This window comes from Apium graveolens, chromosome 4, assembly GCF_009905375.1.
Source record: "Apium graveolens cultivar Ventura chromosome 4, ASM990537v1, whole genome shotgun sequence".
NCBI classification, from domain to species: domain Eukaryota; kingdom Viridiplantae; phylum Streptophyta; class Magnoliopsida; order Apiales; family Apiaceae; genus Apium; species Apium graveolens.
The window spans coordinates 184,617,213-184,642,344 of record NC_133650.1 but is presented as its reverse complement, the minus strand read 5'-3'; positions in this window follow the sequence as shown (position 1 = coordinate 184,642,344).

Sequence of the window (25,132 nt, the reverse complement as noted above, 5' to 3'; positions counted from 1 at the left end):
AAACTGATGCCGATTTATGACAAAATCTCTTTCGACTGTAATCATTTTTATCAAGGGATTATAGATCAACTTGAAACACTGGAAATATGACACTAAATCTCAGGGCCATGATCCACTAGACTTTACTATATTAGGGTAATTGAGAGGTTTCCATAAACAAGAACTTTGACAAGGAAATTGAGCAAGGCTATTGGATAATATGAAAGAGTAATGCCAAACTAGGCTTAAAGCAATGGTTGTAGACAAGGTATAGGTATTAGAACATCAAGAAGATAAGCATCACTGGTTCCAATAGGATAGAGGTGTTAAAATATAAAGAAAGTGATCATCAGCTCAAGATATAACAGGGTATCAAGCTTTTAGGGTAAGGATAGGGTTATCAAACAATCATGAATGAATTTAAGAAATGATTGGCTTTTAGGTATCAAGATAAAGTTTCTATCGAGGTTATTTCAAGAGTTGAATCAAAGCATCAGGGTGCAATATCAAGATTTCTCAGGGATCAATAGCATGATAATCAAAAGGATCAATAAGGTATTATAACAAATCTCTATTTTATCATGGCATTAAACTATCATGAAAGACTTTTGAACTACTTGCAATATGTACTCGAGGGTTCATGGCATCTCTATGTAACTCAAGGATAAACAAAAGACACGCTTGATTTAAATATATCAAAATGACTCAGGATAATTGCATCGATATATATATGAACTGTTTACAGTAAATACGAAGGTCAAGTTGAATCACTTGCCTTGAGATAGACTGGTCTGGTCTGACTGGTAGGAGCAACAACTGGAGCTTCACTCGACTTTTATGGCAAGTTTTCCCTCGTCTCGAGATCCTACATAAATAATAATAATCCTCATTATAATATATTCTTACCATCTTAACCTATTTACAACCCGAAATTAAACATGGATGGCACTTAGGCCTATACGCACTTAATTCATATCCACCATTATATTTTCAAATGTACACACGTAGCCACATAATCACATATCGTATATTAATACCAAATAACATCATATACACCATAATGCCACACTAGGCTTGGATGATCTCGACTCACCACTTAAGTCACTTGGTCGCTAACTAAACAAAGTCTTCAAATTTGGGCTTCCTAACTCAATGTGCCTTTCCTAAATTATCCAAAACCTATTGACCCTCACTTGTGCCTTTTTCTCTACTGACCTTATACTATCTTACAACTATGGTGGTTGACCTAATACTCACTTCTAAGTGTTCTAAAACTATGTGATAAGTGAAAGTGCTCACTGGTGCAAATTTCAGAATGGTAACTAAGGTTTCTTGAGTGCATTAGACACTCTTAAACTACAAGTTGTTCTTCAAAATTTTTACACAAGACTCTCCTGACCTAAGGGCATCTCACAAGCTTGATGTGGCTCAAAGGCCTGGCTTGGGCCTTCTTGGGCCTAAGCTAAAAGTCCAAGGTTCCCCTGTTTTTCTGGGCAGAAAATGCCCTGACTTGAATTAACTTGTGACACATGGTTCTAGCTCATATCCTATGAACTATGGTTGGAAAAACTTCTCTGACATACCCTCTAACTAAGGCCCAATTGGGCCTAATGAGGGCCTACCCATGACATGGCCAAATCTCCCTATTTCTAAGTTGCAACAAAACTGTCCCCTGCTGGACAGGTTTTGTTATTCTACTTGTGCACCTAACCAAATGACATGCAAACCTCCAACCAACTCCTAAAACCTATTATATACTCCCCATACTAACTTCTGGTAGCTTGGGCCTCAAAGTGCACATCAATGACATGGTCAAAACTCACTCTAAACCTCAGGGTATTAAACTGATTTTTCTGCAGAAACTATAACTCTCATTTTTCCAAGGTTTTGACTTGACAACTCAACTAACAAAAACTCAATACTTAAACCAAGACTTATACATGGTAATCTACTGAACTAACTCCTTTATTCTCAAAATAACATTGGGTGAGATCATCCATGCCTAAAAACAACAACATGCAACTAAATATATAACATGCAACTCATGGAAAGCACATAACAAGATTTCGGCTAGGCATAAAGTTGTAAATGCTTGCAAAATCGACTTGCACCTAATACTTATCCTTAATAATTATGAAATATAACTCCTTTTAAGTATTAATAAGAAATTCATCATGGAAACAATCTATTTAAGCACATCTATTTCGAATTTTATAGATAACAACATGATTTCGAAAAGAATAGCATGCAAAACATGGTTGATCATCATTTTAATGTCTTAAAACTAGCATGCATGGCTAAACATAAATTTATAATGAGATTTCAGTAGCATGCAAAGGATTTTAAAGCATGATATCTCCATAAAACACTTAGTTAGCACATATACATAATATATCTCATAGAGAGCTCTTGAATTCACAAGAATCAAGAGTTTCTCTTTGGAGATCACACAAAACTACACATGCAACCATGAAACTTCATCTTCCAAATCACAAAACTCTTGGGAAGTATATAAAATAAATGTAGGTGAAATAATTACACTAGGGAAGATGAGAAATGGAATGAAAAATGGAAGGGAGTGGGGGAAATGGGGTTCGGCCGAGAGCAAAAGGGAGGGAGGGGAAGAGAGAAATTTTTGTGGTGTGTTGGAGTGTGAAATGATGAATGACTTCTCTCCACTTTGATTTGTTTGTTTTATGCTATTTGGTTGACAAGTAATGAGTGGAAGTGAGAACTTACAAAAATGTCCCTTGGCTAAAGTTAGGCCATTTTGCATGCAAGGCTAAGGTAGTAATTTGGTAATAATCAAATGAGTTAGTGGGGTTGGAAAAGTCTTATTTGCCCTTTGAGAGAATAGAAAGAGAGTTTGCATGCAAGGTTATTCATGTAATTTGATAATTATAACAAATAAAATTTGTAAAGATTTATTTTTATAAAATAAAATACAAGTTCAAAAATTATAAAATTTATACCATAAAATAACTTGTATTTTTAGAGACTTTATAAAATCATTTTCAAAATTTGTGATCAAAATGCCTTTTAAAAGAAGATTTTTCCAAAGCTTAGAATATTCCTTATAAATCAAAAATAAAGAAATTAAATAAACTCTTGCTTTGAAAAATCATATACTACCCGAAGCAAATTTATAATGCAGAAATTTTCACTCACACAAACGTACAATCATTGAATATATTTTCATTTGACTTAATATTATACCAAATTCACAAATAATATTACATAAAATGCCGGTCGTAAGATCATCTCCCCCTTAAGGGATTCTGTCCCCAGAATCTAAGAGAACAGATGAGGATACCGGGAACGCATATCAGACTCTAACTCCCAAGTCGACTCTTCGACCTTAGGGTTCTTCCAAAGTACTTTTACTAACTTTACTGACTTATTTCTAAGACTCTTTACTTGCCAGTTGAGTATTTTAACCGGTTGCTCCACAAATGACAGGTCTGCCTGAATTTCTACGGGTTCATATTCTATCACATGGCTAGTGTCAGGATTATATTTCTTAAGTAACGACACATGGAACACGTTATGCACATGCCGATACTGAGGTGGTAAGGCCAACTCGTAGGCCACCTTTCCTACTTGACTCAAAATCTCAAAAGGACCTATGTATCTAGGTGCTAACTTTCCTTTCTTGCCATATCTCATCAACCCTTTCCTAGGTGACACCTTTAGCAACACAGCTTCGCCAATTTGGAATTGAACATCCTTATGTGCTGGATCCGCATACTTCCTCTGTCTATCTTGAGCAGCAAGCAACCTTTTCTGAATTAACTTGACTGAGTCATGCAACTGTTGTACCAATTCTGAGCCGAGAATTCTTCCTTCTCCTACTTCATCCCAACTTGTTGGTGATCTACATTTTCGCCCGTACAAAGCTTCATATGGTGGCATGCCGATACTGGAATGATAGTTGTTGTTATATGAGAATTCAATCAATGGCAGGTGGTCGTCCCAACTTCCTGCAAAATCGATTGCACAACTGCGCAACATGTCTTCGATTGTTTGAATCGTCCTTTCGCTCTGACCATCAGTCTGCGGTTGATACGCCGTGCTCATATTCAACTTCGTGCCAAGACATTCCTGGAATTGCTTCCAGAATCTCGAGTTAAATCGGGGATCTCTGTCTGAAACTATTGATACGGGTACTCCATGCCTTAATACGATTTCGTGCACATACAGATGAACCAACTTGTCCAGTGACGACTTCTTCTCATTTATTGGAAGGAAATGCGCCGACTTCGTAAGACGATCAATTATAACCCATATTGCGTCATGTCCGGATTTTGTTCGCGGTAGTCCTACTATAAAGTCCATAGCGATATTTTCCCATTTCCATTCTGGAATCTTCAGGGGCTGAATTAATCCGCTTGGTCGTTGATGTTCTGCCTTTACTTTCTGACAAGTATAGCACTTCGCAACCCATTCTGCCACGTCTCGCTTCATATTTGGCCACCAAAAGTTCTTCTTTAAGTCTTGATACATCTTGGTGCTTCCCGGGTGGATTGAAAATTTCGAATGGTGGGCTTCATGGAGGATCTTATTCTTTAATTCAGGTACATGAGGAATCCATATTCTAGATGAAAACCTTAGTATTCCTTGCTCATCCCTTTTAGTATTAATCTCTTCTCCAGATAACTGATTTTTCTCTTTTTCCATTACTTCCTCTTGACACTTCTTTATCTTTTCCATTAGTATTGGCTGAAAGGTCATTGCACGACAAACTTCTTTGACTTTCCCATAAGCACAAAGTTCCAATTTAAATTTTCCGATTTCTTCAGATAACTCTTTTGATGTTATCATCATATTCAATCTCTCCTTCCGAATCAGCGCATCGGCCACTACGTTTGCCTTTCCAGGATGGTAATTTATTGAACAGTCATAGTCCTTGATCAATTCCAGCCATCTCCTCTGCCTCATATTGAGCTCTTTCTGAGTAAAAATGTACTTTAAACTCTTGTGATCCGTGTAGATTTCACACTTCTCTCCATAGAGATAGTGTCTCCAAATCTTGAGTGCGAACACTATGGCGGCTAGTTCCAAGTCATGTGTCGGATACTTTAACTCGTGCGGCTTCAACTGTCTTGACGCATATGCTATTACCTTACTGTGTTGCATCAACACACAACCCAAACCCTTATGTGAAGCGTCGCTGAATATTACAAAATTCCCTTGATCATCTGGAAGTACCAACACCGGAGCTGTTACCAACTTCTGTTTTAACTCTTGAAAGCTATTTTCACATTCTGCACTCCATTCAAACTTTTGATTCTTTCTGGTTAACTTGGTCAATGGCGTGGCGATCTTCGAGAAATCCTTGACGAATCTTCTATAGTATCCGGCCAATCCTAGAAAACTTCGCACTTCCGTAGGAGTCTTTGGCCTCTCCCAACTCATAACTGCCTCAATCTTCTCCGGATCCACTTTAACTCCCTCATTTCCAATAACATGCCCCAAAAATTGAACTTCCTTTAACCAAAACTCACATTTGGTAAACTTGGCATACAACTTCTCTTGTCGGAGTATCTCCAATGCTATCCAGAGGTGCTGCATATGTTCTTCTTCCGACTTAGAATAAATAAGGATGTCATCAATATATACCACGACAAATTTATCCAAATACTTCTTAAATACTCGATTCATCAGATCCATAAATGCGGCCGGAGCGTTGGTCAATCCAAACGGCATTACTAGGAATTCATAATGCCCATATCTGGTCCTAAATGCGGTCTTGGGAATATCTTCTTCCTTGATCTTTAATTGATGGTATCCCGATCTCAAATCAATCTTCGAAAAGCATTTTGCTCCCTTTAACTGATCAAAAAGGTCATCTATCCTTGGTAGCGGGTAGCGGTTCTTGATCGTTACTTTATTCAAGTCCCGGTAATCTATGCATAGACGCATACTCCCATCTTTCTTCTTCACAAAGAGAACAGGTGCTCCCCATGGCGACGTACTTGGTCGTATCACTCCCTTATCCAATAATTCTTGTAGCTGGCTCGCCAACTCTTTCATTTCTGCTGGTGCCATCCTATACGGAGCCTTTGAAACTGGTTCCGTGCCTGGAGCAAGGTTGATCTCGAACTCAATTTGTCGATCTGGTGGTAAGCCTGGTAGTTCGTCGGGAAATACATCGGGGAACTCATTAACTACAGGAATATCTTCCATGCTGGGGATGCCTCTCTCTGAATCCACTACATATGCTAGGAACGACTCACAACCTTTTCTAAGTAACTTCTTAGCCTGAATAATTGTAAGAAATAGTTGCCCTTGCCTCTGCCCCTTAAATACTACCTTCTCTCCACTCTTCGTCTTTAAATACACTCTCTTGGTCTTACAATTTATCTGAGCGCTATTCTCTCCTAACCAATCCATTCCTAAAATTATATCAAACTCTCCCAGCTTGAAGAGTATCAAGTCGGCTGAGAACTTATATCCCGAAATATCAATCTCACATTTTGGACAAAATTGATTCACAGGAATCTTCTCTTGGTTCGCAATTACCACATTTACTACCTCACTCATAACCGTTTTATCACATTGGAGCTTATCAACAAAAGATTCTGATATGAAAGATCTTGTTGCTCCCGAATCAATCAATACTTTAGCTTTGACATTATTGAGTAAAAGTGTACCTGCTATCACCTCAGAATTCTGAACAGCATCTTTCATCTTTAGATCAAATATCCTTGCTGTTGCTTGCGGGGTTGGTGCGGGTGGTGGAGGTAACGCCAATACCTCAGCTGGCACGCTTGCACTGGTACTTGCCACGTTCATCAGAGCTCTGACTGGTCCTGTTGCCTTACACTCCCTAGCCATGTGTCCAGTCTTCCCACACTTGTAACACGTAACTCCTGGCTTCGGCATCTTGCACTCGTTTGCCAAATGTCCCTTCTGATTGCACCTATAACAGGTCATACTCAGCTTATTGCATACTCCGGGGTGCCTTCTTCCACAGTGCTTGCATTCTGGCCTCTGGAACCTGTTTTCTCCAACTTGCCCTTGGCTTGCCTGATTGTTCCCTTTTGATTCTTGCCTTTTGCCTAAATTTCCCTTCCTTTGAAAATTTCCGCCCTTCTGGAAACCAATCCTCTTTACATTCCGATCTTGCGAACTTCCAGCTTCAGACTTTTCTCCATAAAATGGAACCTTCCTCTTCTTGTTATCCCTCTCTTTCCTTGACTGCATCCCATTATTCTCAATCAGAGCAGCTTTCTGTACTACTCCCGCATAAGTTTCAAGCTCAAACATAGCCACCCTATCTCTGATCCAAGGCTCCAATCCTTGCTGAAATTTCTTTGCTTTTTCCTCCTCAGTGCTGGTATACTTTGTCACAAACCTTGACAACTCAGTGAACTTCTTCTCATACTCCAATACAGTCATGTTCCCTTGCTTCAACTCAAGAAATTTTAGCTCCATCTGATTCTGCATGTACTTAGGGTAATACTTGTCCAGAAATAACTTTTTAAATCTCTCCCAAGAAACCTGCTGAGTGACTTCCATAGCTTTTACTGATTCCCACCAATAGATGACTTCTCCCTTCAAGAAGTAAGTGGCATACGGCGTCTTCTGATCGTCTCCTAACTGTACCAACTCAAAAGTCCTTTCCATCTCCTTGATCCAGGTGTTTGCTATCACTGGATCAGTGGTATCATGAAATACAGGTGGATTCACATTCTGAAAAGCTTTGAAAGTGACAATTTGTCTAGGTGGTACTGGTGGTTCAGGTGGTTGGTGTGGCTCACGGTTATCTTGGTTTTTAATTCGTTGTTGAAGGGTTAGTTGTTGTTGAGCTATAGTATTGGTTTACTGTTGCAAGGTTTCCAGTAGTCGAAGAATATTTGGGTCTGTGGTGAAGGTGGTTGTTGGGTTCTTCTTTTTGGGAGACATGATCCTGAAATAAGAGTTGTGTCATAACAAATATGAATGATAAAATGATTCGAGGGTATCGCATGGCATTCTCATTGACATATGGGGTCAAGTTTCCAAATTAAGCAGATATGATGATAAAAACATAAAATAACAGTTGAGAGCAAATGGAACAATAACACATAATTATTGAAATTTTAAAGGTCACAGTACATAGGATTGGGACATAGTGTGATTCTAGGAATAACAGGCTTATTTAAAGGAAAGACGGAAACAACTGGGGATTCCATAGAGTCTGATAGTACAACAACATGAAAGGTAAATGGAAAGAACTAAGGCTCCACTCCATCTGAACGGGGCTTGGTAGTCTTTTCCTCTCGAAGCGTCTTCACAATGCTCTGAAGCTCATCCGCCACCATCTGAATGACATACTGGCTGGTACGGTCCCGGTGCGCTGGCATCTCCTCAAGCTTAGTGTTGACGTACTGAACCAAGGTCTCAAGTCTCGCAATCATCTGCTCCTTGGGCTTCCCTTCGTAGTTTCGGCTGTCCGGATACACGTTCTTCAGTCGGTGTATCAGTCGGTCGTACTTGCCCTGAAGCATGTCGAACTCGCGCCTCAACTCAGCATACACGGAGAAAGCAATAGTGTCGTCCGACCCAGAGGATGACGAGGAATGCGCCCTTTGCTGACAACCAATAAAAGGAGTATTAATAATAATTTACTTAACCTACTCTCTCGCATAATATCAATAACCTACACACAAATCCTATAACCTATTTGGGCTGTCCAGGGACTCTAAACCGTAGCTCTGATACCAAAACCTGTCACACCCCCAACTTAAATAGCGAAATAAATATAGCTATTACATCTTTTTAATGAAGAATACACAACCAAAATCCAAGATCTTACAGTTTAGGGTTTGGAACAGCCCAACACTACCAACTATTACATCTGATTACAAATACCGAGTCCTCACACAACTATTATTACTTATTCTACCTGAGCTCGAACATAAGCATCAGCATCACAGGTCTTACGGGCAGTCTGCTTGAATCTAACCATAGCTGCTAGCTGTAATATAAGGGTAAAGCAAGAAGTGAGCCAAAAGCTCAACAAGTGCTAATAGTACAACGCAAAACATAAATCGAGATATACCTTTAGGAATGACAATGGAAAGACATAATCAATGATAACGAGAGATAAAACTTATGTGAGTTGGCATCATTTTGCTTGCATCAAAACAAATTTTAAAAATCATTCTTAATCAAAATCATTTTATGACGCTACGGATTACAGCCGGTGATCAGCCGCGAAGTAATCCCGAACCTCGCTGGGTTCTAAAACATTATTGGGAATCCCTAGGCAACTTTTAAGCCTAATATAAGTGTGGAAAGGACTCGCGTCTCAGTCCAGATCCACCATTCAAAGAAAACATTTATCCCCCTTTGGGACTGAAAAATCCACATTTTAATCATTTTAAAAACTGATGCCGATTTATGACAAAATCTCTTTCGACTGTAATCATTTTTATCAAGGGATTATAGATCAACTTGAAACACTGGAAATATGACACTAAATCTCAGGGCCATGATCCACTAGACTTTACTATATTAGGGTAATTGAGAGGTTTCCATAAACAAGAACTTTGACAAGGAAATTGAGCAAGGCTATTGGATAATATGAAAGAGTAATGCCAAACTAGGCTTAAAGCAATGGTTGTAGACAAGGTATAGGTATTAGAACATCAAGAAGATAAGCATCACTGGTTCCAATAGGATAGAGGTGTTAAAATATAAAGAAAGTGATCATCAGCTCAAGATATAACAGGGTATCAAGCTTTTAGGGTAAGGATAGGGTTATCAAACAATCATGAATGAATTTAAGAAATGATTGGCTTTTAGGTATCAAGATAAAGTTTCTATCGAGGTTATTTCAAGAGTTGAATCAAAGCATCAGGGTGCAATATCAAGATTTCTCAGGGATCAATAGCATGATAATCAAAAGGATCAATAAGGTATTATAACAAATCTCTATTTTATCATGGCATTAAACTATCATGAAAGACTTTTGAACTACTTGCAATACGTACTCGAGGGTTCATGGCATCTCTATGTAACTTAAGGATAAACAAAAGATACGCTTGATTTAAATATATCAAAATGACTCAGGATAATTGCATCGATATATATATGAACTGTTTACAGTAAATACGAAGGTCAAGTTGAATCACTTGCCTTGAGATAGACTGGTCTGGTCTGACTGGTAGGAGCAACAACTGGAGCTTCACTCGACTTTTATGGCAAGTTTTCCCTCGTCTCGAGATCCTACATAAATAATTCATATCCACCATTATATTTTCAAATGTACACACGTAGCCACATAATCACATATCGTATATTAATACCAAATAACATCATATACACCATAATGCCACACTAGGCTTGGATGATCTCGACTCACCACTTAAGTCACTTGGTCGCTAACTAAACAAAGTCTTCAAATTTGGGCTTCCTAACTCAATGTGCCTTTCCTAAATTATCCAAAACCTATTGACCCTCACTTGTGCCTTTTTCTCTACTGACCTTATACTATCTTACAACTATGGTGGTTGACCTAATACTCACTTCTAAGTGTTCTAAAACTATGTGATAAGTGAAAGTGCTCACTGGTGCAAATTTCAGAATGGTAACTAAGGTTTCTTGAGTGCATTAGACACTCTTAAACTACAAGTTGTTCTTCAAAATTTTTACACAAGACTCTTCTGACCTAAGGGCATCTCACAAGCTTGATGTGGCTCAAAGGCCTGGCTTGGGCCTTCTTGGGCCTAAGCTAAAAGTCCAAGGTTCCCCTGTTTTTCTGGGCAGAAAATGCCCTGACTTGAATTAACTTGTGACACATGGTTCTAGCTCATATCCTATGAACTATGGTTGGAAAAACTTCTCTGACATACCCTCTAACTAAGGCCCAATTGGGCCTAATGAGGGCCTACCCATGACATGGCCAAATCTCCCTATTTCTAAGTTGCAACAAAACTGTCCCCTGCTGGACAGGTTTTGTTATTCTACTTGTGCACCTAACCAAATGACATGCAAACCTCCAACCAACTCCTAAAACCTATTATATACTCCCCATACTAACTTCTGGTAGCTTGGGCCTCAAAGTGCACATCAATGACATGGTCAAAACTCACTCTAAACCTCAGGGTATTAAACTGATTTTTCTGCAGAAACTATAACTCTCATTTTTCCAAGGTTTTGACTTGACAACTCAACTAACAAAAACTCAATACTTAAACCAAGACTTATACATGGTAATCTACTGAACTAACTCCTTTATTCTCAAAATAACATTGGGTGAGATCATCCATGCCTAAAAACAACAACATGCAACTAAATATATAACATGCAACTCATGGAAAGCACATAACAAGATTTCGGCTAGGCATAAAGTTGTAAATGCTTGCAAAATCGACTTGCACCTAATACTTATCCTTAATAATTATGAAATATAACTCCTTTTAAGTATTAATAAGAAATTCATCATGGAAACAATCTATTTAAGCACATCTATTTCGAATTTTATAGATAACAACATGATTTCGAAAAGAATAGCATGCAAAACATGGTTGATCATCATTTTAATGTCTTAAAACTAGCATGCATGGCTAAACATAAATTTATAATGAGATTTCAGTAGCATGCAAAGGATTTTAAAGCATGATATCTCCATAAAACACTTAGTTAGCACATATACATCATATATCTCATAGAGAGCTCTTGAATTCACAAGAATCAAGAGTTTCTCTTTGGAGATCACACAAAACTACACATGCAACCATGAAACTTCATCTTCCAAATCACAAAACTCTTGGGAAGTATATAAAATAAATGTAGGTGAAATAATTACACTAGGGAAGATGAGAAATGGAATGAAAAATGGAAGGGAGTGGGGGAAATGGGGTTCGGCCGAGAGCAAAAGGGAGGGAGGGGAAGAGAGAAATTTTTGTGGTGTGTTGGAGTGTGAAATGATGAATGACTTCTCTCCACTTTGATTTGTTTGTTTTATGCTATTTGGTTGACAAGTAATAAGTGAAAGTGAGAACTTACAAAAATGTCCCTTGGCTAAAGTTAGGCCATTTTGCATGCAAGGCTAAGGTAGTAATTTGGTAATAATCAAATGAGTTAGTGGGGTTGGAAAAGTCTTATTTGCCCTTTGAGAGAATAGAAAGAGAGTTTGCATGCAAGGTTATTCATGTAATTTGATAATTATAACAAATAAAATTTATAAAGATTTATTTTTATAAAATAAAATACAAGTTCAAAAATTATAAAATTTATACCATAAAATAACTTGTATTTTTAGAGACTTTATAAAATCATTTTCAAAATTTGTGATCAAAATGCCTTTTAAAAGAAGATTTTTCCAAAGCTTAGAATATTCCTTATAAATCAAAAATAAAGAAATTAAATAAACTCTTGCGTTGAAAAATCATATACTACCCAAAGCAAATTTATAATGCAGAAATTTTCACTCACACAAACATACAATCATTGAATATATTTTCATTTGACTTAATATTATACCAAATTCACAAATAATATTACATAAAATGCCGGTCGTAACAAATGAAGCCATCAACGGATGTTCAGAAAGTCGACGGATGATCATATATCCAACGGATGTTCATAAAGTCCAACGGATGATCACATAAAGAATTCAAACAGCAGTTGAACAGTGAAAGCTGAGCACAGCCGTCGAGATGTATACAAATCTACTGTGGAAGCCCATTAACTGGGTAATAGAGGACGAAAAGTAGCAAAGCTGAAGACTGATAGTTTTTATATTTATTCAGTCTTTTTGACTTTATAATCTTGGTAATATATAAACCAAGAATGTAGCAAATAGAAATAAGAGAGCTGATATACAAAAACCGAGAAATCTTTGTAAGCAGAATTATTAGCATTTCCCTGTATTCTCAGTAGTTCAATTTGTAAGCAGATGTGAGCATTCTTGCACATAGAGATCTCTCAATATATATAATATATATCTCTGGTAGAATTGTTTAAATCCACCAGAAAGTTTTTAAAGACTCTTGTTTTTAATTACTTATGTTTTGATTCAACTAAGTTTCTATTCCGCATTGTGCTAATCAAAACACTTATATCTATATTCGAGTTGAACATTTTTATTTCGAGAAAAAGGTTCAAGAATTCCATGCAATCCCCAATCTGTAATTCTTGCTATATTGTTAAGGGACTAACAATTGGTATCAGAGCAAGCTCTTAATCTACAAAGAGTTTAAAGATTAAAACAATTCAGCAAGATGAACAAGAAAGACGTTGGAGTCAAGATTCCTTTTCTAGATAAAGATAATTACCATCATTGGAAGGTAAAGATGCATCTTCATATGCTTTCTCAAGATGAGGCCTATGTGGACTGCATAGAAAGAGGCCCTCATGTTCCAATGAGAGTTGCAACAGGAAACGAGCCATCAGTTCCCAAGCCAAGGCACGAATGGTCTGATCCTGATATTGAACAAGTCAGGAAGGATAAAAAGGCCATGAACATTCTGTTCAATGGAGTTGATGCAGACATGTTTGACAACATTATCAACTGTAAAACTGCCAAGGAAATCTGGGATACTATATAGATAATCTGTGATGGCACTGAGCAAGTTAGAGAAAATAAGATGCAGCTCTTGATTCAGCAATATGAGCATTTTCACAATGAGGAAAGTGAGTCACTCACTGATACTTTTAGTAGATTTCAAAAACTACTAGATGCTCTTAAGTTGCATGGAAGAGTCTATCAGACTAAAGACTCTAATCTGAAATTCCTTAGATCTTTCCAAAGGAATGGAAACCAATGACAGTCTCATTAAGAAACTCACAAGATTATAAAGAGTTTACTTTGGAGAGACTGTATGGCATCCTGAAGACCTATGAGCTTGAGATAGAGCAGGATGAAAGGATGGAGAGAGGAAAGAAGAAAGGAGGATCCATTGCACTAGTTGCTGATTTGGAAAAGGAGAAGGAAGTGAAGATGGAAGCTGTTGAGTCAACTTCTAAGGTCTGTGAGAACAAGGGCAAGGGGCTTGCAGTAGAAAGTGAAGATTCATTGAGCCAAGATGACATGGAGGACATTGATGAGCACCTAGCATTTCTTTCTAGGAGATTTGCCAAGCTCAAGTTCAAGAAGAACTTTGGAGCAGCCAAGCCAAATAGAAACATGGTGGATAAGTCAAAATTCAAATGTTTCAAATGTGGCTTGGCAGGGCATTTTGCAAATGAGTGTAGAAAGTCAGATTCCAGTAAGAAAAGGTTTGAGTCTGTGGATTATAAGCAAAAATACTTTGATCTACTCAAACAAAAGGAAAGGGCTTTTATTACACAAGAGAATTACTGGGCAGCAGATGGTTTGGATGAAGATAAAGATATCAGCTATGTCAATCTAGCCCTAATGGCCAAGTCTGATGAAACAGATACAAGTTCCTCAAGCAATCAGGTAATTACTACAAACCTTGCACATTTATCTAAAGCTGAGTGTAATGATGCCATAAATGACATGTCTACATAATTATATCATTTGTGTGTTACACTTAAGTCTCTTACTAAAGAAAATGCTAAAATAAAAGAAAACAACTTGTTTTTAAGTGAAAGGAATAATGTGCTTGAGTCTCAGTTTGTTGATTTTGAGAAACTAAGAATTGAGTGTAAGATTGCCAAGGAGGAATTAACTAAGTCCTTGAAAAAGGAAGAGATTTTAAAGAAGCAGCTCGAGCGTGAACAAGAGGTGATTAAAGCATGGAAAACATCCAGGGATGTCCATGCTCAAATCACCAAAGTTCAAGGAATTGAGTCTTTTTATGATGAAGCCTGGAAAAAGAGCAAAGAGAAACTAGAACCTAATTTGGTAGATGGTTTGCTAACAGATGTAGACTCGACGGATGATGAGGACTATTTGTCGGATAACAAAAAGTGTTATCCGTCGAAAGATGAAAATCCTCATCCGTCGGTTGTGAGCAAGCCCATTAGCAAAACCAAACTAATCAAGCTGAATGAAAAGTATGGGTCTGTTTCCAAGAACTTTGTTTCAGGAGAGTCAAGTCAAGTTAAGAAAGGGAAAAAGGCTAATCTTGGTCACATGACTGTCAAACAGTTAAGTGACAGACTAGAGAAAATTGAGGTAAAAACAAAGACTAAAAGGAAAAATAATAGGAATGGTAAAGTAGGGATTAACAAACACAATAACTACACACCTGATAAATATGCTCCTAGAAAAATCTGTGTCAAGTGTGGTAGTGTAAATCATTTGTCTGTTAATTGCAAATCTGCCATGCCTACTCCCATGTCTGTTCAGTCTCAATTTCCTAACATGAATGCCATGCCTCCCACACCTGTTAATGCTATGCCTACACAGAACATGAATGCACAATTTGCTAATATGCCATTTGCACCTTATCCATATTATGCTGCATACAGTATGCCTCAAATGCCATTTAGCATGCCTTACTGGAGTAACATGTTTCCACCAAGCATGCCATTTCCTATTAGCCATAATATGCATGATAATTCTGTTGCATTGAATGGTTTCAAAGGTCCAACCCAAATAACTAAGGAAGAATCTGAAATTCCTAAGTCAAATGAGATAAGACCTAAGAAACAGAAGAAGAAAGCTAACAAGGCAGGACCCAAGGAAACTTGGGTACCAAAATCAACTTGATTTGATTTTGATGTGTGCAGGGAAACAGAAGGAATCTTTGGTACTTGGATAGTGGTTATTCAAGACACATGACTGGTGATTCTACCCTGTTCACAGAGCTTAAGGAAGGAGCTGGCCCAAGTATTACTTTTGGAGATGGCAGCAAGGGTTATACTGTGGGATATGGCTTGATTTCAAAGGACAATGTCATCATTGAGGAGGTTGCCTTAGTGGATGGTCTCAAACACAATCTGTTGAGCATCAGCCAACTTTGTGACAAAGGTAATTCAGTAACCTTCAACAAAGAAGCCTGTGTTATGACTAATAATCAAAGCAACAAAGTGGTTCTCACTGGTGTGAGAAGAGGAAATATGTATCTAGCTGATTTTAACTCATCCAAAGCAGAATCTGTAACTTGCCTTCTCAGCAAAGCAAGTCAGGATGAAAGTTGGCTATGGCACAAGAAGCTATCCCATTTAAACTTCAAGAACATGAATGAGCTGGTAAAAAAAGAACTAGTAAGAGGCATTCCTCTAGTGGAGTTTACAAATGATGGACTGTGTGATGCCTGCCAAAAAGGGAAGCAGATTAAAGCATCATTCAGGAAGAAACTTGATTCAGCAATTGAAGAGCCTTTACAACTGCTTCACATGGATTTGTTTGGACCAGTCAATGTATTGTCAATCTCAAGGAAAAAATTTTGCTTAGTAATTGTAGATGATTTCTCAAAGTTCTCTTGGACACATTTTCTAAAGTCTAAAGATGAGGCTAGTGAAATCATCATCAATCACATAAGGCAAGTCAACAATCATCCTGATTTCAAAGTTAGAAGAATCAGGAGTGACAATGGAATTGAGTTCAAGAATTTTGTCATGAGAGCATTTTGTGAAGAAAATGGGATTCTGCATGAGTTTTCAGCAGCAAGGACTCCACAACAGAATGAAGTAGTGGAAAGGAAGAACAGATCACTTATTGAAGCAGTAAGGACAATGCTTGAAGAATCCAAACTACCAACATATTTCTGGGCTGAATGTAACGCCCCCAAATCCGGGGTTAGAGGATTTGGTCGTCACTATAAAACCTCAATCCAAATTAACCTGTTTAATCAATAAACAAATGCCAGCGGAAGATATTTATCATTTATGACCCCAAACTAATCCAAGATCTTTTAAGGTTACAGTTCTAGAAACAAGAATCCCAAATTCCAAAATAATTTTTTACTTTCTCTTTAAAACTCTTTTCAACAATTTCCAAACTCAAAGCTAAACCCCCTAGTATAACTTCGAAAAAAAGTATATTAGGCCCAACTATAAAATAACACAACTATATATAATATAATATAATATAAACAACTTTATACGATAAAACTTACACTAGTCCGCAAACCCTGGACCAACCACCTTCCAAAAGCTTCTTCTTTGCTTTCTTGAATTACGCAGCTAAACAGCGCAAGCTAATCCTCACTGGAGGTTAAATTTAAAAACAGGCAAGTATGAGCAGAAGAAATGTTCAGCAAGATCATTATGACGTATATAGGGTCGTTTTGATATAAAACTGACATCTGCATTAGAGCAGAACATTTAAAATCATAATTGCTGAATCAAAAATCTTAGTTGAGGAACCCCATAATTGATTTCTTAATTGTATTCAAAACCATTTTGATATTCTTGAGCGACTTGCTTCAGCAATACTTTGAATCTTGACGAGAATAAAACTTGTAAAACAGTGTTTACGGAAATATCGTAAACCACAATAACATGAAACAACAATTATGGATTGAATTATAAACTTTACTCAAAATCGAACTCTTCAAATTAATACTTATTTTGCTGTCATATCAAATTAGATATCAATACGAACTTTGATGCTCACAACGCCCATACTGAAGTCAACATCAATCATCTACATTAATACCACCTTTGATATTAACAACAACGTAAGTATCAGCATAAATCAGAATCTAAATCAAAACTGTTTTTCATCATTATTCCAGAACAAAAACAGTTGATAAATAATTTATTCTATGAATATAAAAATTGATATGATAATTTAGATTAGGATCATTCTCCGACGGATGTACTATCACATGCTGATCAGCCCGTGTGATAGCACAAGGTCATGATTCGTAGAAATGTGACCCCAAAAAAACACAAGTACTCAAACAAAAAGGCAATATACCTGCCTGTGGCAAAAAATGTGTCATAATATTCCATATGGCACTTAGAAATAGCCCTTCGCTGGACCGTCCGTCCCGGTCACTTACGCAATTATGATCCAATCTTAAAACCTTTTATTGAGAAGGGGTCATAATAATTGACACCCAAAATTATTTTATTCCCCTATTTACTTGGATAGGAATACTCGCAACAAAATCATTTTTGTCAAATCCAAAACATTTATAAATCCGATAACTGGATAAGTAAAATCACTTGACTATTCTGAACATAGAATATTAGGTGAGTACTTGCATAAACAGAATTATTTAATTCAGTGATATGTAAAACATTTATCTATTCCGAACTGAAAATAGGAAAAGCAATACTTGCATGATAAGATTCAAAATAAATATCACTTGAACAATAAGTGATGATAGGGATACTTGCCTTTGGGTTTTAGTAGTTAGTCACACTCGCAAAGACGCATCTATTCTGACATTCTGTCTTAAAATATCACCATATTTCTTTTCAACACTTCACCGATCTGCTGCTCCTGCGATTGCTAGAAGCCCAATATCCAATACCATTCTATTTCATTCTTTATCCAACACCTTGTCCTGATAACTCGAACGATCCGCATCTATAATTAAAAGATATAGCTTTAATCGTCTAAACGATAATAACTCGACGAACTGCGCGTCAAAACCCTAATGCCTACCCATACGATAGCCCACGCATAAAGAAAACAGTCAAACACAAGACTCTTGACCCACGTACGCACATAATTCACATAGCACATAAGCACATAACTCATGTATGACATAATTTATAACACACATCCCTCGGTTCGTCAAAAGGTTCGACTCAGTATGTTTAAAACTGAAATCGGGTCAAAAATATAATTTATCGATAAATAATTGACTCAGAATGATTCGTAAAATAAGCGACCTTTCGAAACAAAAGAATTTAGGTCTCGAAAGTATTTTTAATGAAAGCGGGATATTTTTCTGAGTCTGGAGGCATTCGTTTCGTATTAAACGAACGAACGGTTTATTTATTATGAATTTTTGAACATTTTTCGGAATTAAAACGGGTCTCCGAATCATTTTATAACTAAATAATAGGGCTCGAACACCCGAAAATAATTTTATAAGAAATATCGAGCCTGAAAAATAATTTAAAATAATATTTTAAAGCTAGAACTATTTTTTGGAATTTTTAAATCATAAGAAATAATTAACTCGAATTAAATAATCAATTAAAATTCATTAACTAAATAATTTGGATTTATTTTCGAATAATTTCGAATAATAATAAAAATAATAATCTTCAGAACTAAAAATAATATTTTCTTGGAAATCGGACATCACCTCCTCTTTTTCTTAGACTGCCAGTCGATATCATATCTACACAACCAACAACAATCAACACAATAATTTATATTTTCGAGTATAAACACTCCAGAAATGAATAACACGGCCACCTGAACCAAAACTCAGACCAAAAGTGACTTCTCCAACAATTTCTAAATATTATGAAATAAATATATAAACACTAACATGCTATAATATACACAAGTACGAAGGCGGAATTTCGGAATCGTTACCCAAAATAAATTTTGATCACCTCGAAGAGAATATCTAATGTCCGGAAAATATCTCCAGAAAAATCCGAAATTAATAGCCATAGACATATACACGCTGAGATGCCATGTGGAGTAATCACCGCCTCCAAACTATTTTTCTACGCCCCGAAAATAAATTAAAACGGAAAATATGCTCCATAAATTTTCTTCTCAAAACCTCGCAATATATATACCTATGCGTAGGTATCGAAGCACTGATCGTTTATATATATAACAATTGAAATTTGGACGGACGGTTGAGAAGATATGAATTTTTAAAAATTAAAAGTAAATAATTATAGGGAGACAAAGAGAGGCAGAAGAGAAACCGTTAAGAAATAAACATAAAGATTCACATGGGAAGGGGGTAAGGCGGGGTGGGGGTACGTGGTAGCCAGGTGGGGGTGGGGGGTTTTACACGTTTTTCTATTTTTTTTGTTTTGTTTTTTTTTAACTAAAAAAAATAATATAACATAATTAAAATTAGTCCAAAATTAATAAATAGCGGGAAATTATATTTAATCAAATAAATATAAAATTTATATCAAAATTTTCCAAAAATTATGAATATTTCAAAAATACGAAAATATAAAACATTTGAAAGTCCCACGATTTTATAAAAATAAAAATCTGATTTTTTTGTGGGGTTTTACGTCCCGATAGGGGCCCGACCCGATAATTTTTATGAAACCGAAATACTTCTAAAATTTTTGGAATATTTAAAAACTAATAAAATAAAATTTTCATAATTTTTAAAATATTTATAAAACGCGCGCCATATCCGTATTTTAGGATTTAACGAACAAAAGTGCGGGTAAATATAACCCGAATTTTTTTTGAAATAATTTTAAAATTCTCGTAATATTCAAATACTAATAAAATATAAGTTTCATGATTTTTGAAATATTCTGGAATTTAATACTGAATTTACACTTATATATCGGATCCAAAAATAGATTACTTAGCCGCTAAGTAACTATAAAAATGATGCAATTTAATAACAGAATTGGATTATCATCAAAACCGGGCTTTTCATAAAACACCATATACGAAAATAATGTAAAAATATCCCGTCTCTCGAGAATACGGGTTTTGTTGATTTATCGAAATGGTTATCGTACCGAAAATCTTGCGCGGTCAAACAGTAATCTATATCGAAAAAGTCAAAATACGGAAAATGTCCGGAATTACCAGATTAGGTTATGGAGGAGTTTTCGGAAGAGTTTCGGATTGTAAAAACGTAGAAACGCAAAAACGGTTGAGGTTGAACGATTCCCGGCTTTATAAAATAATTTTGTAATTATTCAGAAACTAATTAATAATTCATAAATCATTATAAAATCATATAACACTCCAAAAATTACCAGAATAATACCTTAATTATCTGTATTTTGTTCTGGATATATAAAAATTCAAATACTCAAATAATATCACATATAAACACTCAAACATCAATTTCAATTATCATGTAATTCACTAAAAAAATTCACATAAACAATTCCAAATAATTATAAAAATAATATCTGAAAATATGGGATATTACAATCTACCCCCCTTATAAGGATTCCGTCCTCGGAATCAGTAGAAGAAAGAAATAAGGGATCTTCTAGCCAACTATCCATTTTCAAATAACCTCAATTTTCCATAATCTCAAATAAATCTTGTATTCCTTGTATAATAAAATTTTTACAGGAGCTTCACTGTGCACCACTGTTCCATTCACATCCTTTGACCAATTCTTCAATAGAATTACTTTTTACTGATTGCGAGAAAGACGAATAGAGATAAAGATAGAGATAAAGAGAGAGATAGAGATAGAGAAAGAAGTAAAGAAACAGATCGACTTCGTTATACGCCACTGATATTCTAATCGCATTGCAATCCACTGTCGTCCTTGGTAATTCCATCACACCGCCTTACTTTGACTTGACCAGGATAACTCAGCTTAACTTGATTGACATACCTTCGAATATTTGGAATGATAAAATCATGGAATTTTAAAAATAAAAGAATTTGATACCATAACGGGACCAAAATCTGAATTTGAGAAAAAGTATCGTTGAAATGAAAGAATAATTGAGAGATCAATATGATCAAACGAACTTGGTATTGTGTGTCCAAATTAAGACACTACTAAAGGTTGTTAACCTTCATGTATTCACAATACACACAAGTGATGGCATCTCATCCAACTCCTATCACACAGACAGGTATACCTTGTGTCCCCTATAGTTAGGGTTCATCTCAGTCAGAATAGAAGAATATCAAAAGAATCCAAAATCAAATGAATAAAACTAGAAAGATTTCAAAGCTGATATTTCTGAAGGAAATGAAGTCCAGAGAATAAAATTCCAACACCAAATGAGCAAGCGGTGTCACATCACCAATAAACTATCCACCATATAAGAAAAGTAGAAGTTAAATTATCATAACTTGGTAGAGCTATCAAAACCTGAAAAATAGGCTTCATGACAGTCTCTGGCATATTTAAAACACAGTTATGATTGAAAATGAGTGTTAGGGAATATATCCTCTAACAATTACTTCTTTTTGAGAGATGTCAAAAAGAGTTATAGAAAGAGAAGGTATTGCCAAGGTCTTAATGCTTATCTACGATTTGAACCTTTTTGTTGACTCGTCATCCACTTCTAGACATTTCTTCCTGTTCCAAGGATATCGATAACCTTCATCGTCGTCGAATCGTAGCAGCCTCGGTAGATTCCAGAATAGAATTTTGCAGCTACCCGGAGTTTCATCCAGCTGAACACAACCATCTCGAACGAATGTGCCTATCTTAACTTACTCGTTGGTACTATATCCAATAGTCCAACAGGAACTCGATATGAGCTCAAGCGTCCTCACATAGCTATACCCACTCCTACACACTCTCGTTTCTAGTTTACTATAACCTCATCTCTGATACCAACCTGTAACGCCCCCAAATCCGGGGTCAGAGGATTTGGTCGTCACTATAAAACCTCAATCCAAATTAACCTGTATAATCAATAAATAAATGCCAGCGGAAGATATTTATCATTTATGACCCCAAACTAATCCAAGATCTTTTAAGGTTACAGTTCTAGAAACAAGAATCCCAAATTCCAAAATAATTTTTCACTTTCTCTTTAAAACTCTTTTCAACAATTTCCAAACTCAAAGCTAAACCCCCTAGTATAACTTCGAAAAGATGTGTACTAGGCCCAACTATAAAATAACACAACTATATATAATATAATATAATATAAACAACTTTATACAATAAAACTTACACTAGTCCGCAAACCCTGGACCAACCACCTTCCAAAAGCTTCTTCTTTGCTTTCTTGAATTACGCAGCTAAACAGCGCAAGCTAATCCTCACTGGAGATTAAATTTAATAACATGCAAGTTTGAGCGGAAATGCTTAGCAAGATCATTATGACGTATATAGGGTCGTTTTAATATAAAACTGACATCTGCATTATAGCAGAACATTTAAAATCATAATTGCTGAATAAAAAATCCTAGTTGAGGAACCCCATAATTGATTTCTTAATTGTATTCAAAACCATTTTGATATTCTTGAGCGACTTGCTTCAGGAATACTTTGAATCTTGATGAGAATAAAACTCGTAAAACAGTGTTTACGGAAATATCGTAAACCACAATAACATGAAACAACAATTATGGATTGAATCATAAACTTTACTCAAAACCGAACTCTTCAAATTAATACTTATTTTGCTGTCATGTCAAATTAGATATCAATACAAACTTTGATGCTCACAACGCCCATACTGAAGTCAACATCAATCATCTACACTAATACCACCTTTGATATTAACAACAACGTAAGTATCATCATAAATCAGAATCTAAATCAAAACTGTTTTTCATCATTATTCCATAACAGAAATAGTTGATAAATAATTTATTTTATGAATATAAAAAATGATATTATAATTTAGATTAGGATCATTCTCCGACGGATGTACTATCACATGCTGATCAGCCCGTGTGATAGCACAAGGTCATGATTCGTAGAAACGTGACCCCAAAAAAACACGAGTACTCAAACAAAAAGGCAATATACCTGCCTGTGGCAAAAAATGTGTCATAATATTCCATATGGCACTTAGAAATAGCCCTCCACTGGACCGTCCGTCCCGGTCACTTACGCAATTATGATCCAATCTTAAAACCTTTTATTGAGAAGGGGTCATAATAATTGACACCCAAAATAATTTTATTCCCCTATTTACTTGGATAGGAATACTCGCAATAAAAAACATTTATAAATCCGATAATTGGATAAGTAAAATCACCTGACTATTCTGAACATAGAATATCAGGTGAGTACTTGCATAAACAGAATTATTTAATTCAGCGATATGTAAAACATTTATCTATTCCAAACTAAAAATAGGGAAAGCAATACTTGCATGATAAGATTTAAAATAAATATCACTTGAACAATAAGTGATGATAGGGATACTTGCCTTTGGGTTTTAGTAGTTAGTCACACTCACAAAGACGCATCTATTCTGACATTCTGTCTTAAAATATCACCATCTTTCTTTTCAACACTTCACCGATCTGCTGCTCCTGCGATTGCTAGAAGCCCAATATCCAATACCATTCCATTTCATTCTTTATCCAACACCTTGTCCTGATCACTCGAACGATCTGCATCTATAATTAAAAGATATAGCTTTAATCGTCTAAACGATAACAACTCGACGAACTGCGCGTCAAAACCCTAATGTCTACCCATACTATAGCCCACGCATAAAGGAAACAGTCAAACACAAGACTCTTGACCCACGTACACACATAATTCACATAGCAAGTAAGCACATAACTCATGTATCACATAATTTATAACACACATCCCTCGGTTCGTCAAAAGGTTCGACTCAGTATGTTTAAAACTGAAATCGGGTCAAAAATATAATTTATCGATAAATAATTGACTCAGAATGATTCGTAAAACAAGCGACCTTTCGAAACAAAAGAATTTGGGTCCTGAGAGTATTTTTATTGAAAGCGGGATATTTTTCTGAGTCTGGAGGCGTTCGTTTCGTATTAAACGAACGAACGGTTTATTTATTATGAATTTTTGAACATTTTTCAGAATCATTTTATAACTAAATAATAAGGCTCGAACACCCGAAAATAATTTTATAAGAATTATCCAGCCTGGAAAATAATTTAAAATAATATTTTAAAGCTAGAACTATTTTTCGGAATTTTTAAATCATAAGAAATACTTAACTAGAATTAAATAATCAATTAAAATTCATTAACTAAATAATTTGGATTTATTTTCGAATAATAATAAAAATAATAATCTTCAGAACTAAAAATAATATTTTCTTGGAAATCAGGCAGCACCTCCTCTTTTTCTCGGACTGTCAGTCGATATCATATCTACACAACCAACAACAATCAACACAATAATTTATATTTATGAGTATAAACACTCCAGAAATGAATAACATGGCCACCTGAACCAAAACTCAGACCAAAAGTGACTTCTCCAACAATTTCTAAATATTATGAAATAAATATATAAACACAAACATGCTATAATATACACAAGTACGAAGGCGGAATTTCGGAATCGTTACCCAAAATAAATTCTGATCACCTCGAAGAGAATATCTGATGTCCGGAAAATATCTCTAGAAAAATCCAAAATTAATAGCCATAGACATATACACGCTGAGATGCCATGTGGAGTAATCACCGCCTCGAAACTATTTTTCTACGCCCCGAAAATAAATTATAACGGAAAATATG